The 15,196-nt window shown below is 52.8% G+C and overlaps 1 long non-coding RNA gene across 4 annotated transcripts; it reads left to right on the forward strand.

The window, feature by feature from the left end:
• Positions 1–6,433: 6,433 nt before the first annotated feature.
• Positions 6,434–14,951, forward strand: LOC138915066 (uncharacterized). Of its 4 annotated transcripts, none has more exons than XR_002806271.2 (6): positions 6,436–6,722; positions 6,800–6,874; positions 9,027–9,368; positions 10,145–12,452; positions 13,545–13,794; positions 14,444–14,951. It is a non-coding gene; the product is annotated as an uncharacterized lncRNA (long non-coding RNA). The 4 variants fall into 4 exon arrangements; XR_011436521.1 differs by having other exon boundaries at positions 13,706–13,794; XR_011436520.1 differs by having other exon boundaries at positions 6,434–6,722; positions 10,145–13,794.
• Positions 14,952–15,196: the final 245 nt, after the last annotated feature.

The following is a 15,196-nucleotide window of genomic DNA, read 5'->3' on the forward strand; positions in this document are numbered from 1 at the left end:
AGTTCTTGCTTGTTGTCTGTCTGCCACCTCTAGAGTGTCAGCTTCTGGAGGGTGGGGATCTTGATCCCCGGGACAGCACGGTGCCCGGCACGGAGAAAATGCTCAATAAATATTTGTTTGAACGAATGACTGACTGAATGAATGAATGGAGCACCATTTCCAAGTTTATAGATGCCTTATTCTCAATGTCTGTGTCTTTAAAGTTTTAGGAGAAGGGGACGGGCCCTGGGGCTGGAACGGCACGGATCTTGAGATTTGGTGTCAGGCAGACCTAGGTCAGACTCGGAGCACTTCTGACCTGTGTGTAGCCGAGGCAGGAGGTGAGGGACGAGGCTGGGCGACCCCCGTGTCCCCAAGGAGCCAAGGCTGGGGCTGACCCCTTAGCCTGTACTCAGCCCAGCCCCCCGTCCTTCTGCCCAGATGCCCCCTCCTCCGCAGTCTCTCCACAGTGACACTCAAAAGATAGGCCAGCTTAAGGGACAGACCAGCTGTTTTCTGGCCTTTGTTACAGTTGCCTGAAAGCTGCCCGTTTGCTTATGGTGCCTGGAGAACTGCACCTTAATTAGGCCACCTGAAGGTCAAATTAATAATGAACTTGTTTCCAGGACCACAGAGGAAGTCTGTATTTGGGGCTTTTATCCTCCACCCTTTCCCGCTCCCCCACCATCCTTGTCATGCTCCTCATTCTTTCACACTTAGTCATAGACACACACACAGCTTGGTGGTGACATGCAGGCAATGGGGGAGAGCCGAGCCTGGTCTAGGATAGGACTCTGCTAATTTCCTTTTTTTTTTTTTTTTTTGAGGAAGATTAGCCCTGAGCTAACTACTGCCAATCCTCCTCTTTTTGCTGAGGAAGACTGGCCCTGAGCTAACATCCGTGCCCATCTTTCTCTACTTTATATGTGAGACGCCTACCACAGTATGGCTTGCCAAGTGGTGCCATGTCCACACCTGCGATCTGAACTGGCGAACCCTCTGCCACTGAAGCCGAATGTGCGAACTTAACCGCTGCGCCACTGGGCCAGCCCCACTCTGCTAATTTCTGATATATGCAAGTGTGACAGACACTGCGGGGTGCCCACCTTGCCTCCAGTCCTCCTTCCTTGCTCACAGAAGTCCAGAGCAGTTCAAATGGCAACATGCCCAATCCCCCAGGAGATGAATCCTGATTGGTTTAAACCAGTTGGGATACTTCCATTCCCTTTGCTACGGATTGGTCAAAGGATGGACAGATGACCTTGTCCCGGCCAATGGCATGTAAGCAGGGAGACCAACCAGTCAGAATTGCAAGGGACTAAGGGGGTTCCCAGGACCTGCAAACTTTGGTCCAAATCGAAAAGGTACCAGGCAAACAGGGACAAGTTGGTCATGCAAGATGTAAGAGGAAGTCGGCTGGGGATTTTGGGAAAGACCCTCCTTGCAGGAAAAGAGAGACATGCAAGGAAAATAAGTTCTTCCTTGTTTGTGAGGATGGGGGCTTGGGCAGCCGTCCTGTGATCCTGCAGGTGACCATTGCAGACGGCCTGAGGGTGGCAGAGGGGAAGAGCGAGCTCAGTTCCCTGACTGCATCGTTGAGGCGCTGAGGCATCCCTGGACCGCCTGTCTCCGATTTCTTGTTGAGTGAGCAGTAGCCATCCTCATGGTGTAGACACTGTTAGCTGGATTTTTCCGTTACTTGCTGCTGGATGCATCCTAACAGACAGCAGGAGGACGCGCCTCTCTCCTGCCACCTTGCCTCCCGTAGGTTGGCGGGCAGCAAGGGTGGGCAGCAGCAAGCGCTCTCGGGTTGGCACAGGCTTGGGGTCTTGGACGGGGAGGTGAAGACAGCCAGAGGGTGTTTCAGGGCGAGCCAGCAAGTGCAATGAGCGGCTTCTGTTCATAGGCTGCTTTGAGAGGCGGCCAGGGCTTTCCAACGCAGCATGAGCGCTCCCTGAGGTCTGCAGGCCCGTGGGCGGGAGAGAAAACGCAGGGTCAGCAACAGCGACTCAGCAGGAGGTCACGCAGACACTCACTAGTTTGGATCTGGGTCTGTCCCGTCCAAAGTGCCTGCTCTTTCTCTCAGTTCCGTCACGAAGAAGGGATGACGCCTAGAACATTCTTGGTGACGGGGGATCAGTGCCCACGAGACACCCAGCCCATCTTTGGTCGCACTGACTGTCCTTCCTGCTGGGCCCAAAGCTGATTTCCAGTAACTGCCCCCCTGGCTGTCCCGATCCTGCCCTTCGGGAACCGGAGGCCGGGCTGTGCCTCTCAGCTGAGCAGCCTCCTGCCCCGTCTTCAGCAGCTCAGAAAGGAATTGGGCCCTTGGCACTTGGTGTCACACTCAAAGCGCTAAATCTCTCGCACACCTAGTGCTTGTAAGCTGGCTGCGCTCTCCCGCCCTGACCCCTGTCCTCTCTCTGCACAGCTGAACCCAAGGGGAGGACGTTTCATGGACCCGTGTCACACTTCTTGGAGTTTCCTGTATGTCGTTGTGCAGGTGAAGCTGTTCTCAGATCCTGGTTCTGTCGGCTCTAGACGTGCTGTCCCTCCCAGCTCTGGGGGATCCTGCGAGTAAATGCGTCCCAATCACTAAAGAACTGTCACATCCGTTGGGGACAGGGTCACAGCCCTTGGTCGACCTTCTCCAGGCCAGCATTGCCAGACAGCCTAAGGGAGCTCCTCTGGCAGAGGTACAGGTACTGCCCCCACCCCCATATTAGTCAGGGTTCTTCAGAGAGACAGAACCAATAGGACGTGCATGTGCAGACAGAGAAAGAGATCTGTTTCAAGGGATCGGCTCACACAATTGTGGAGGCTCGGTGAGTCCAAAATCTGATGGGGAGGCTGACAGGCTGGCGATTCAGACAAAAGGGTTGCATTCGGAGTCCAAAAGCAGTCTTCTGGTTCCACACCAGGAAGGGCCAATGTTGCTGATGAAGGCCAAAGGCCGTCTTCTGGAGAATTCCCTCTAGCTTAGGGGAGGTCAGCCCTTTGCTATTCAGGCCTTCAACTGATTGGTTGGGGCCCACCCACCTTATGGAGGGCAGTCTGGTTTCCTCAAAGTCCACCGGCTTGAATGTACATCTCATCCAACAACACCCTCACAGAAACATCCAGAATAATGTCTGACCACATATCTGGACGCTGTGGCCCAGACAAGTTGACATGTAAAATTCACTATCACCCCCATCTTGCTTTCACAGCCAGGCTCCCTCACAGCACCTGGCCCTCTGACCTCTGACCTCTTGCCAGACTGTGAACCCCACAGCAATTCTCACTGACCTTTGTACTCTCAGTATGGCACACAGCCAGTGCTCAATTAATGATAATACCAGCATTTATTGAGCTCCTACTCTGTACTCAGGTGCTGCCCTAAGCATTTACTAGCATTAACTCTTCTAATCTGCATAAAGTTGGTCCTTTTATTGTCCTCCAGATAAAGAACGGAATGCACAAGAAATTAGGTAGTTTGCCAGTGTCACACTGCTAGTAAGTGGTGGAGCCAGGACGAGAGCCATGCAGTTATACCCCGGAATCCATGCTCCTCACCCCAGTGGATGTGGTCAGGGCCAGCATGGCATGTGGCTGTGAGGGGCAGCACAAGCCAGTGGAAAAGGCATGGGTTTGGGGATCAGACGGACTGGGCTAGCTACCCCGTTTCCTCCACTTACTTGCTTCATGTCTCTGTGCCTCGGCTCGCTCTTCTGAACAGTGTGGGTGACATTAATGCCAGCCTCGTAGGTGGTTGGGGCCTGCCCTCTGCCCAACTGTAGCATCCAAAACCAGGGGACGTTACTGAGTGACACCAGGCCACGGTTTACTCATGGGGAATCTTTGCTGAGGACCTACTGTGGTCCAGGTGCTGTCCAGACGTTTTCTTACGGAATCCTCCCGTCAGCCGTGGGAGGAGTCCAAGGCCTTGTCGCCCTCTCACAGATGGGGAAATGGAGCTTGGAGCACTGACGAGTCACATAACCGGGCTGAGAGTTGTCCTCTTGTCCCTAGGTATTGCAGGGCCAGTGCTGTGTCCCTGGGATCACAAATCAAGGGACTGCAGGGCCATTTACAAATGAGTGAAGCAGACGGGGTGCAATGCCACAGGGCGGTATGGGGACTCTGGTGATTGGAGCTCCCGTGCCCTAGCTAGAGGTGGCAGCCACTACTCATCTCCAACTGACTCGTGCCAGGCTGACATGGGCCCACTCTGCTGATTTTTGAGAGAGAAAGGAATCTGGGTTTTCTGTGCAATCCCCTTATTTTTTAAATATCGACAACTAAATTTTTAAAAAGCAACAGTGTACAAGTATGCAAACAACAAAACAAGCCGGTGAGCCAGATCTGGCCCCTGGCCCACCCGTTGGCCGCCTCTGGCCCTCCCATGCTATTGGCTAATTTCTGTCCCCTGGACAGCAGTCGGATCCCGCGCAGAGCTCACAGTTTATCAGGAGACCAAAGGGCGCAAGCAGATTAGAAAGCCAGGCGGCCTGTCCTCTGAGGTGCCTGCCCTGGACCCCATCCCGTGCCCCACCCCTCTGCCCCTTGGGTGCCATGGCAGCCACCTTCCTGTCACAGGAAGGGCTGGCTTGTGCGGGAGGGGAAGGGACAGTGCTCCATTTACCCTGCCGCTGCTGAGGGCCAGGTGCAAGCAATCCTCTGCATCTTGGGGTCTTAGGACGGTGCACACACCTGCGTCACCAGGGCCCCCTGCCTTGTGCCCAAGAGCAGGAGCAGGGATTCCAGACCTGGAGGCTGTGAGATAGGAGGGTACCTTCGAGGTCATCCAGGACAAGCCCTATCAGATCGCTAACATCAGAGCAGCCGCTCACGCATTTTGATTGCTTCACCTCCTGGACCACCCCCCCCAACAACTTGGTGAAGTGGGAACTACTATTATCCCCATTTTGCAGATGGGGAGACAGGCTCAGAAAGGTTAAGTAATTTGTACGAGGCATCTCAGCAAGTAAATAGCAAAGGCAAGAGTCACGTCTAGTCGATGTGACCGAGAGCCCGCACTGCCAGCCGCCAGCCTGCGCCACCTCCCTGAGCCACACTCCCACTAGTGGCTTGCCTCCTCAGCATTCCTACAAAGCATCTTCGAGCCTCTGCTCATCCGTCCAGTGACAGGGTGCTCACAACCTTTCTATTTTTTTAACCATAGCTATGCTCACCCACCGCTAACCAGGCACTAGGGACTTTAAAAATGCTTTATATCATTCCATCCACACAGCCGCCCTGCTGGCTCCTTATTATGCCCATTTATACGTGAGAAAACCAAGGCTTAACATGATAAAGGAACTGGCCCAAGGTTACAAAATTGGTCAGGGACAGACTGAGATTCAAATGCAGGTCTGTTCTTTATCTAGCTCAGACTGAAAGCTTCTTTTTTTTTTTTTTTTTCTTGAGGAAGATTAGCCCTGAGCCAACATCTGCTGCTAGTCCTCCTCTTTTTGCTGAGGAAGACTGGCCCTGAGCTAACATCTGTGTCCATCTTCCTCTACTTTATATGTGGGATGCCTACCACAGCATGGCTTGACAAGCAGTGCCATGTCCGCACCCAGGATCCGAACCGGCGAACCCTGGGCCGCCAAAGCTGAATGTGTGCACTTAACCACTGCACCACTGGGCCGGCCCTGCTTCTTTTGGTTTTGGGGGGTGAAAATCTGTCCCCTTGAAGTAGCAGCCCGAATTCCTAATTCTCCCAGCTGTCTTCCCTAGATGCCCTCTTGCCCTCTTCAGATGTCTGAAGGCAGAACACGTACCCCTCGAGTCTTTTTTATGCCAGAGTCAATATTCTAGCTCCTTCAACTGTTCCCCATAAAATCTGGTTTTATGGTCCCCCTCAGCCATCATTTTGTTCATCCTATTATGGATGAGTTATACTTTCTCCATGTCCCATTCAAAGTTCTGATCCCAATGGAACACAAGACTCCAGACATGGGCAGAGAGACTATCACCTCCTTCATTGTACATACAGTGCTTCTATTAATGCAACTCCAAGCCCAATAAAGCATCTTCTGTGTATGAAGCATTGCCCTACACACTTGGGACAGGGAGCAAACAAGCCAACAACTTCCCAGGCCTTCTGGAATTTACATTCTGCCCACTGAGAAAAGGAAGGAGGCAGAGTCCCAGATCCTTTAGTGGACTTTAATCATAGATCCTAGAACATCAGAGGCGATAGGGTTCAGTGTCCTCCTGCACTTTTTTTTATAGATGAGGAACTTGAGCCCAGAGAAGGCCAGTCACAGACCCAAGATTCCACGGTGAGACAGAATCAGCTTCTGCCTTTCTCAGAGCCTCAGGCTCAGGGGAGCCCCAGGGCCTTAGGGCGGATGTGGAATGAGACCAAGATGCCACCCTGGAGAATTGCGCTAAGCGGAGCTGTCGGCAAAAATCCTGGTCTATTCCAGGTATGCCCGCCAGGCGGCGCAGGGGCACCAGAGACAGTCGCGGAACTCGCAGCGGGGTGGGCACCTTCCTCCAGCGCAATTTTCCTTAGCAAGTGGGGAGGGGGAGGTGGGCACGCTGTGCCTGCTCCGGGTCGGCGCCTGGCAACTGTGTACACGGTACACAGAGAGAGAGGAGGATTCTGCCTCCACCGAGGAGAGAGCGTGGGGTAGCTGTTAACAGCTTGGACACAGGCACCAAACAGACCCGGTAGGAAATCTGGACCCCGTTGGTGGCTTTATCGTGTCACCCCCCGACACCTGGCCTCTCACACATGGAGTGGGTGCAAGGTAAGGCCCTCACTTCCCAGGGCTCTACAGAAAGCTGGAGTTGCTGGTGCTCTGTTCCTGTCTGGTCCCTTTTCCAGGTGGACGGTGGGCAACTCCCCCAGCAGAGAAGTCTCCATCAGAGGGCAGGAGGGCCCAGCCACCACCTGGAGAAGGTGAGCTAATGGGATCTGACAGCCTCACAGCCCAGCTGAGGCCTGGCAGCTCGTTCACATGTTTATTTATCTTGCATCACACGGGGGAACTACATGTGCAAAGGCTCTGGGGCTGGGAATGGTGAATGTCTGGGGCTGTGGGGGCCGAGGATGCCTGAGAGGAAAGAGAGGGTTGGAGAAGTAGGCTGGGCCTTGGGGGCTAAACTGAGCTGTTGACTTTGAACTTGGTCCTGGGAGCAACAGGGAGCTATTGAAGATTATTCAGCAGCGGCATGACTTGGTTAGATAAGTGTGAAGAGCAATTACTCCATTTGGCTGTGTGTGAAGGGAGGAATGGAGGCGGGGGAGCCCAGAGGCAGAGAGACCAACCAGGAAGCTGAGCAGATCGGAGCTGCAGGCTGGACGCAGGCGATGGCGGCTGATTTTCCATCCACTCGGAGCTTCTGATGAGCTTGAGGCACCCCGGTGAAACTTGTCTGTCCTGCCCATGAGCTAATTTCCACAGGGCAGGGGGCTGCCCTGGGGCCAGGCAGCAGGTGTTTCCTAGAAGATTCTTCATGAAAAAAGTCAGCCTTGGAAGAGAGAGGTTGGCTAATGAGACAGACGAGATCCCGGGTCAGGTTGGAGGGGAGAGGCAGTGTAGTCTAATGGTTAGGAACACATACTAGCGTCATGTCCCGGCTTTCATGTCCCAGCTCTGCTGCTTCTTAGCTGTGTGACCAGAGATAGGTCACTTTCCTTCTCTGATCCTCAGTTTCCTCATCTGTAAAATGTGACTCTGAAGAGGGCTCACCCCTGGAAGCTGTCGTGGGGGCTGGACATGGTCATGTGTGTAAAGCTCAGCAGAGCACTGGGTACCTAGGAGGCAGCCAACACATGGAAGCCCCGGGGGGAACTTGCGGTTCTCAATCCCCATCAAAGACAGAGTCAGTTTCCGAGGCCCACTGGCCATTCTTGCTCTGCGGCGCCTCTCCAGGCCAGGGTGGCTCCCCAAACGGGCCAGCCCGGCCTCCACATCGCACTGAGTCAGGCCAAGCGAATTCCAGGTAGAAGCAAAGCCATGATGCCTTGGTCAGCCCGGGCCGCCTTCTGGGGGAAATGTACCACTTCTGTTCCACTTTGGAGAGTATTAAAAATTATCCTCCGTACTCCAGGGTCTCAGGTGAGCTTCCCATTTTATTCTGTCGGTTTCTTCCTTATTCTGTGGGTGAGTGCGCTGCAGGCCTCCTATGAACCAGTGACTGTGGCAGGTGTTCTGTATTTATTTTTTCACGTTCTCTTCAGAGCAGCTCCCTTGGAGGGGGGTCTATTTGTTATCGTCCTCACCGTGGATGAAGAAACCGAGGCTTAAAGAGGTTAACAAATGCACATGGGTCTGTCTGACACCACCCCCTCTGCTCCTCCCCTCCACACTTACCTGCCGCGTGGACAGGTCATCGGAAAGGCCCCCGGGCCCCCAGCCGCCTGCCTGCAGAATTACCCAGTGAGCAGAATGCCGAGGCTTGTCTGAGCCAAAAGCCAATGAGAGAATGTGACACAGGGCCCAGCAGTGTCCTAAAAGTCTAGCACTTTTAGGCATGGTCCCTTGCACTCGTTGGGGTCCTTTAATAATACGTTCCTCCGAGAGTTTAGTGCAGGGAAAAATTTGTGTCCCAAGTTACTGACGTGGTTCTTCCAATCAGACTACAGCAACAGCTAATTCTTGCACGGAATTCACCACGTGACAGGCCTGTTCTATGAACTGAATATGTCCTAACTCATTTCATCTTCCCGATGACCCTAAGAGAGGGGTTTTATCATTATGTCATCCCTGTGAAGAAACGGAAGCACAGAGAAGTTAAGTAACTGCCTAAGGTCACGTGACTAGTAACCGGTAGAGATGGGCCTCAAAACAACAGGGTCTGCGCTTAATCACATGTTTACTACTTCCCATATAATTTGTAACTCATCCTATTTCCCTCTTTGCTTTGACTGCCAGGAACCTCAGAGCCATGGGTTTTGCTCTGTTATAGTTGCTATCCTTAGAAAACTTAGCCTAGCATTTCTGCTCTATTTAGTCAATTTTTCATCTTTCTTCCCTCCTTCTTCACTGGCCTTTGGTCCAGGCTTTCATTACTCCCTGACTCTTGCTCTTTAACTATCCACCAAATAGGCTTGAGGCTGCGATGGAAACCACCTCAAAACCCTTTTTGGAACAGGCAGGGCATAATGCATGGACGAGATGAACAGAGACTGTTTCCGACCAGCTGAGCCACCTGGACACAGTCGGTGCCGGATGGTTGTCTTCTGAGCATCTTCTGTGTGACCAAGATGTGGAGGACGTAACAATGGAACCAAGTCACTCCCAGTGTTACTCAAGTTATGCAAACTGCTGTAACAGAGAAATCCCGACATCTCAACGCCTAAATGCGATAGAAGTCAGTTCAACGTGTGCCCCATTCAGTCAACCGACCGAGTGAGACTGAATTCTTCTCTGCTTTTCTCTGAAACAACGGTACACAGGGAAGGGGAACCGCTGACAAGGGTCCAGTTCACAGGGAACTTAAAGTTATTGAACCTTCTATCCTTGTAAAACGGCTAAGGATATCACGAAATATGTATCGTGGCCAGGAGGCGGGAAATGGTCTTGCTTTTTTTGACAAGGAACCATGAGCAAAAAGGAGTATAGACATTTTAGACCCAACATTTCATTTATCCAGCAGGGGAGCGGCTATTATGGGAGAGGGAGTTCATCACGGTAGGAAATATTCAGAGGATGAATTTTCACTCTGCTGAAGGTTCTAGAAGGAGTTAAGCTACCAGTCCTTCCAACTTTGAGCTTCTGCCCTAGGCTCCACAGTCATTTCTGAGCACCTATTTTGTGCTAAGTTCCGGGTGGCGTTTTGGGGACCGAAAAACCAAAAAAAATAAGACAAGGTTCTGGCCCTCAGGTTGCTCAACTGGAATGAGCTGAAGCAGGACCTGTGGGAAGCCGGAGTGGTCTGAGCTCTGCAAACAGGAGACTGCAGTTTAGTTCCTCTCTCTGTTGCTTTGTAGCTGTGTGACACTGGAGAAGCCACTTGGCCTCTCTGGTTCTCACTTTCTTCATTTATAAAATAGGGGCAATAGTTATCCTCAAAGATTCTGAGGACTCAATGACACTTACATTTAGAGCATTTGTAGCACAGCGCCTGGTCTGTAGGAAGCGCTTTATTTTATTCCGAGTGATATTTTTATGACGACCTTGGGTAAGTCACTTCGTGTTTTACGCCTCGCTTTTCTCATCCGTAGGACGGCGTTAGTAAGCTGGCATCGAGGGGTCGGAATCTCGCTGTGTGTGCGGTCCGGGGTCTGCCCTCTCATCTCTCGGCTTGCTCACGGGGCCGGCGGGTCGCATCGTACCCAGCTGAAGGACGAAACGACCGTGGCCGGCCATCAGCGAGGAGGAGCAGGAGGAGGGCCCGGCGGGAACCAGGACGCGGTTTCCTGGCTGCGCTCCCGGGGAAGGGGGTTTGCGCTGGGTCCCATCCCCCGGCCGGTCCCGCTCAGGAAACGCGGAGAGAAAGCCAGGAACCAGGCCTGCCAGGCCCCGCGGCCCCGCGCCCGCCCTCCTCCCTGCCCTCCTCCGTGCCCCGGGTGGCAGGAAGCCGGCCGGCGGGAACGCCCTGCCCGGGCGGGGGTGGGAACGGCCGGGCGCGCGGGGCCCCCAGCTCCCCGGGCCGCGGCGCGAGCTGTCACCGCGGCGGCCGCGCGCATCCCGGCGCCCGCATCCCGGCGCGGGCGGCCCCGCGGTCCTGCAGGCGACGCTGCGGCCCGCCCGGCACGGAGCCCGCCGCGGGGGCTGGGCGGGGGAGGGAGGGCGTCCGAGCCTCTCTTTTGGGAGGTGAGATGCTGAGGCCTGAGGGTGCGTAGGGGAGCGGTCCAAGGTCACGGCTGGTAACCGGCAGGGCCCGTGGTCTGTGTGACTCCAAAGCTTGTGCCTTGAGGCCGTGGTCCTGGTCCAGCTCGGGAGGGGTGCAGCGGGGTTCAGGCTCTCGTGGAAACTCAAGAGCAGGAGGTCTGAATCTGGGGGCTGCGGATGGCCTCCCAGAGGTCTGCGAACCCCGTGATTTTGTGTGTCACATGCTGTGTGTTGCATTTTTCTTGAGAATTTCGTAGGTGTCAGTGACCCAAAAAGGGGTAAGAACCAGGGCTTTCCCAGGTGCCCGTTCCTCTGTGGGGGCTCTGACTGTGCGAGGGCCTGAGGCTCCTCTGCAGTCTATGGCATCTTGAGACTCTCTCCTCCAGGCCTTGCTGGTCCCCTGGAGGGACTGGCCGTCTCTACAGGATCCCAGGATCATTCTCCTGCATCTTGAGAATCTTGCTATAGAGTCCTGGGGTCCATCTGGGTATTTGAGGTCCCCAGGGGACCCTGGTATCTCTTTCTGAGACTCTGAGAATCTCACCGTAGAGTCCTCGGGTCCTCCATGGTGTGAGTTCTAAACCTGGGCCTCAGGATGCCTGTGAGCCCCTGAAATTGCAGGCAAGATTTTGTGGGTCTGTCTGTAGACGTGTAGTTCCTGGGAGAGGTCGCATGGATTTCACCAGATTCTGAAAGGGGTCCCTGATCCCCAAAGCTGGGAAAACATTGCTTTAGAGCGTCCAGTCTTAGACAGACCTTGCTCCCTTCTCACCAAGAAGAGCCAGGGAGGAATGAGATGGAGGAGATAAAAGGCAGCGTTGTGTAGCAGATGGAGTGTGGGCTTTGGAGTCAGGCATCTGGGTTAAAATCCCGGTCTTTCCACTTACCAGCTTTGTGACCTTGAGCAAGTTTCTTGACCTCTCTGAGCCTTAAGGCCACCTCCTCTAGGAAGCCTTCCCTTGTCCTGAATTCAGCCAGATCCCCGCTCCACATCCCTCAAGCCCTCATAGTGCGTGGCCTGATGCTTTGTGGCACTTAGTGCAGTTGCTGTGAAGGAATTAACCGTATTTAGTGTTGTCTGTCTTCCCCAGCAGTCATCAGCTCCGAGAAGGTAGGGACCTTTGCTGTCCCCCAGTCTGTGCCGTGCCTGGCCCCTGTCAGGCTCTCAGCCATTCGGTATGAAATAAATAAAAAAGCGAAGGAATGGTGGGATGCGTGCCAGGCTCTGCACTGGGGGCAGAAAGGGATCAGAAATGAATGAGCGTCGTTCTCGTCCTCAAGGCAGGTCCAGTGCTAGTCGGGGGGGGGGGGGGTGATGTGAGTTTGTGCCACGAAGACTGGCCTAAATGCCTTCATGGGGGATAGGCATCAATGGGGTAAAATGAGGAAAGCACCCAAGGGGCCCAGAGATGAGTGAGACGCAGTCCCAGAAAAGCTGGCATAACGACTTCCCTCCGTAGGATGAGTTACAACGTACGAAACGCTTCACTTACGTCAAGCATCAGGTAGGCCCTTATCCCGCAGAGATGGCAATCTGCAGCACCGAAGAGTTCAGGGACTTGCCCGAGGCCGCCCCGGCGATCACAGCTGCCTGAGTTCAGAGCTCACTCGCTTCAGAATCCAGCCCACATCTCTCAGAAAGCGGACTTGGATGTTGTGAAGGTCTTGGTTCAGACCCCACTACACGTGAGCCTTCGGGCAAGTTCCTTCACCTCCTTGACCCTTGTTCTCCTAATCTGCAAGTTAGGAATAATGACCCCCATACCCTGTATGAGACAGTATCAGGAAAGTGCCCAGGATGATGTCTGCTTTATAGTAAAGTGTTTGTTGACTGACTGAATGAAATATATGCACTGGTGGGCGGCCTGAATTGTGAGGGGATTTAAAATCATGCCATTTGGAGGATGATAGGAGAAGTTGAGGGTGATTTTTTGCCCTTACCACTCTCACTTTCTATGATTTGTGTGAGACTTAGCCCTGGCCTCAACCGCATTACTGTAATTTATTGTTTGCAAACCGACAAAAGGGAACCAACCCTAGGTCAGTTAGCTTTCTCTTTCTGTATATCTTTATTGCCTTTTTTCTGATGACCAAGTAATATATCCTCCTTGTAAAAAAATTAAATTGCAGAAAGATATAATGGGGAAAACTGAAAGTGCAAGTTTAGGCCCAGTCGGCACAGATGCTGACAGTTATTCTTTGAGAGGTGGGGGAGGGGCACAGGACAGGGAGCAAGAAAAACTCTTCCTGCTTAAAAATCTCTCTTGCTGACCTTGCGTGGTTCCCGGGAGTCCTGTTAGGAATCTCGCCTCCGGCTGTACCATTGAAAGTTCAAGGTAAAGGCTGGGGAGGGGGGAGAAGGTGAGAATTGTCTGTGCAGGGGCTTTCTCTGCACCGTGAGGAGTGAGATGGGACCCGCGGAACTTTCTATGGTTATATGCACAGTCGGTTCAGATGCCCACTGCCGATGTGTCTTGCAGCTGTGTTTTCATCCCCTTTCTTCCCTCTTAGCATTTAGTAGAGTCTTTTTTGAACGTTTCTGCTACACACACACACACACACACAGAAAAGCAAAGCAAAAAGAAAGGAAAAAAGGGGAAAGTCTTCTATTTAGTTCTCTGTAGTCTCCATATTTTTTATGCATCCACTAAACATATATTCTAAGTTCTAACCACGGGATCCTACCACACCTGTCATTCTGCAACTCACACTTACTCGTTTCATGTCACAGTCCCCAGCACACACCTTTTCCTGCCTGTTCACGGAAACCTACCCCTTTCCTTTTACCAGCTGAGATTCTAGCCCTGCTTCCAGCCCAGACGCCAGCACAGGAGAGACCTTACCCAGGGGACATGTGGAAATAGTAACAGCTGCCACCATATCCTGGCATGAACTGGGTGCCAGGCTCTGCACTGAGCTCTTTCACACGTTATTTCATTGAATCCTCACAGCCACTGCAGGAGATCAGGACCATTATTACGCTCGTTTTTTCAGATGAGAAACTGAGATGCAGACTTCAAAGCCAGAGGTCACACAACTGGTAAGCGGTGGAGCTGAAATTTGAATCCTGATCCGTCCTGTGTCAAAGCTTTTGCTGTGAATGAATGAATAAGTGGTGGATGGGGTCCTGGATCCTGGGTAGAAAGTTCTGCCTTCAGAACTTCCACTGTATGGGGACCAGCCCAGTGGCGTAATGGTTAAGTTTGTGTGCTTTGCTTCGGCAGCCTGGGTTTGTGGGTTCGGATCCCAGGCACGGACCTACACCACTTATCAGCCATGCTGTGGTGGCATCCCACGTGCAAAATAGAGGAAGATTGGCACAGATGTTAGCTCAGCGCCAATCTTCCTCAGCAAAAAAAAAAAAAAGAAAAGAAAAGAAAGAAAAGAAAAGAAAAAAAAGAACTTCCACTGTCTGTCCTGGGTTCTCTCTTCCAAGGGTTTGCAGTGCTCGGAATCAGCATCAGTACATAGGACGGACTCTGTAAAAGCCCTTTTCTTTTCCTGCAGCAATCCTGTGGCCAGGCCTGCTTTTCATGGGAAGTGGCATTTTTGAATCTCCTATTCTAAAAATAAGCCGCAATTTGTTAGGGGCCCTGGAGGACCAGCCCAGGCATTTCAGGACAGCCATTTGTCTGTCTGCAGCACAGGAAATTAATCAGAACCCCAAAGCCTTTTCCCTCTTCCCACAGGCTAGCGCGCTGGAAACGCCCAGGGCCTGGCTGCAGCTCTCCCAGAGGCCTGCGGAGACGCCAAGGGCAGTTTAACACAGATCCGCCTCTCTGTGAGGAAAGAGAGAGGAGAAAGGCACAGGGAGGGACGGTCAGCCCTCCTGCAAAGAGAACTCACAGCCGTCCCCAACTGGGAGGCTTGCCGAGGGAGAGACACCCTGGGGCATCAGATGTGACTCTGCAGAATCCACCTGGGGTCTCGAGACTGGAGTGTTGGTTCCTGTTCCAAGGGCACTGCTCTGCCGGGCCACTGTCAGCAAGCCATTTCCTCTCTCAGGACCTCAGAGTCTTCCACCGTGAGACGATTGGGTGGATCATCACGAGGGGTGCTGTGTGGTGTTAGGAGCTAATAATATTGATGATAATAATAATAATGAAAATCAGAATGACAACTACATTGTGGAACACTGTGCCTGGTGCTTTCTCTGTAGTGTCTTTTGTAATATTAAAACAAACACTCCAAGGACTATATTAATGTCCCTATTTTACAGATGAGGAGAATGAGTCTGAAAGAGAGCTAGTCTGGGCCAGAACATGGGCATGTGATTCCAGGGTTTTCTGGCATCCACAAACATGTGTGGGTTCTGACCTCGAGGAGGTGCTAAGAGACAAAGGAGAGGACAGTTGACACGAGTCAAAATGTGTTCATGCCACATGAGAGTTACACACAATGCCATGGGTCTTCAGGGCAGGGAGAGCCGGCTTTCGGCTGGG

The sequence above is a fragment of the Equus caballus genome, chromosome 2 (genome assembly GCF_041296265.1).
Source record: "Equus caballus isolate H_3958 breed thoroughbred chromosome 2, TB-T2T, whole genome shotgun sequence".
Taxonomy (NCBI): Eukaryota; Metazoa; Chordata; class Mammalia; order Perissodactyla; family Equidae; genus Equus; species Equus caballus.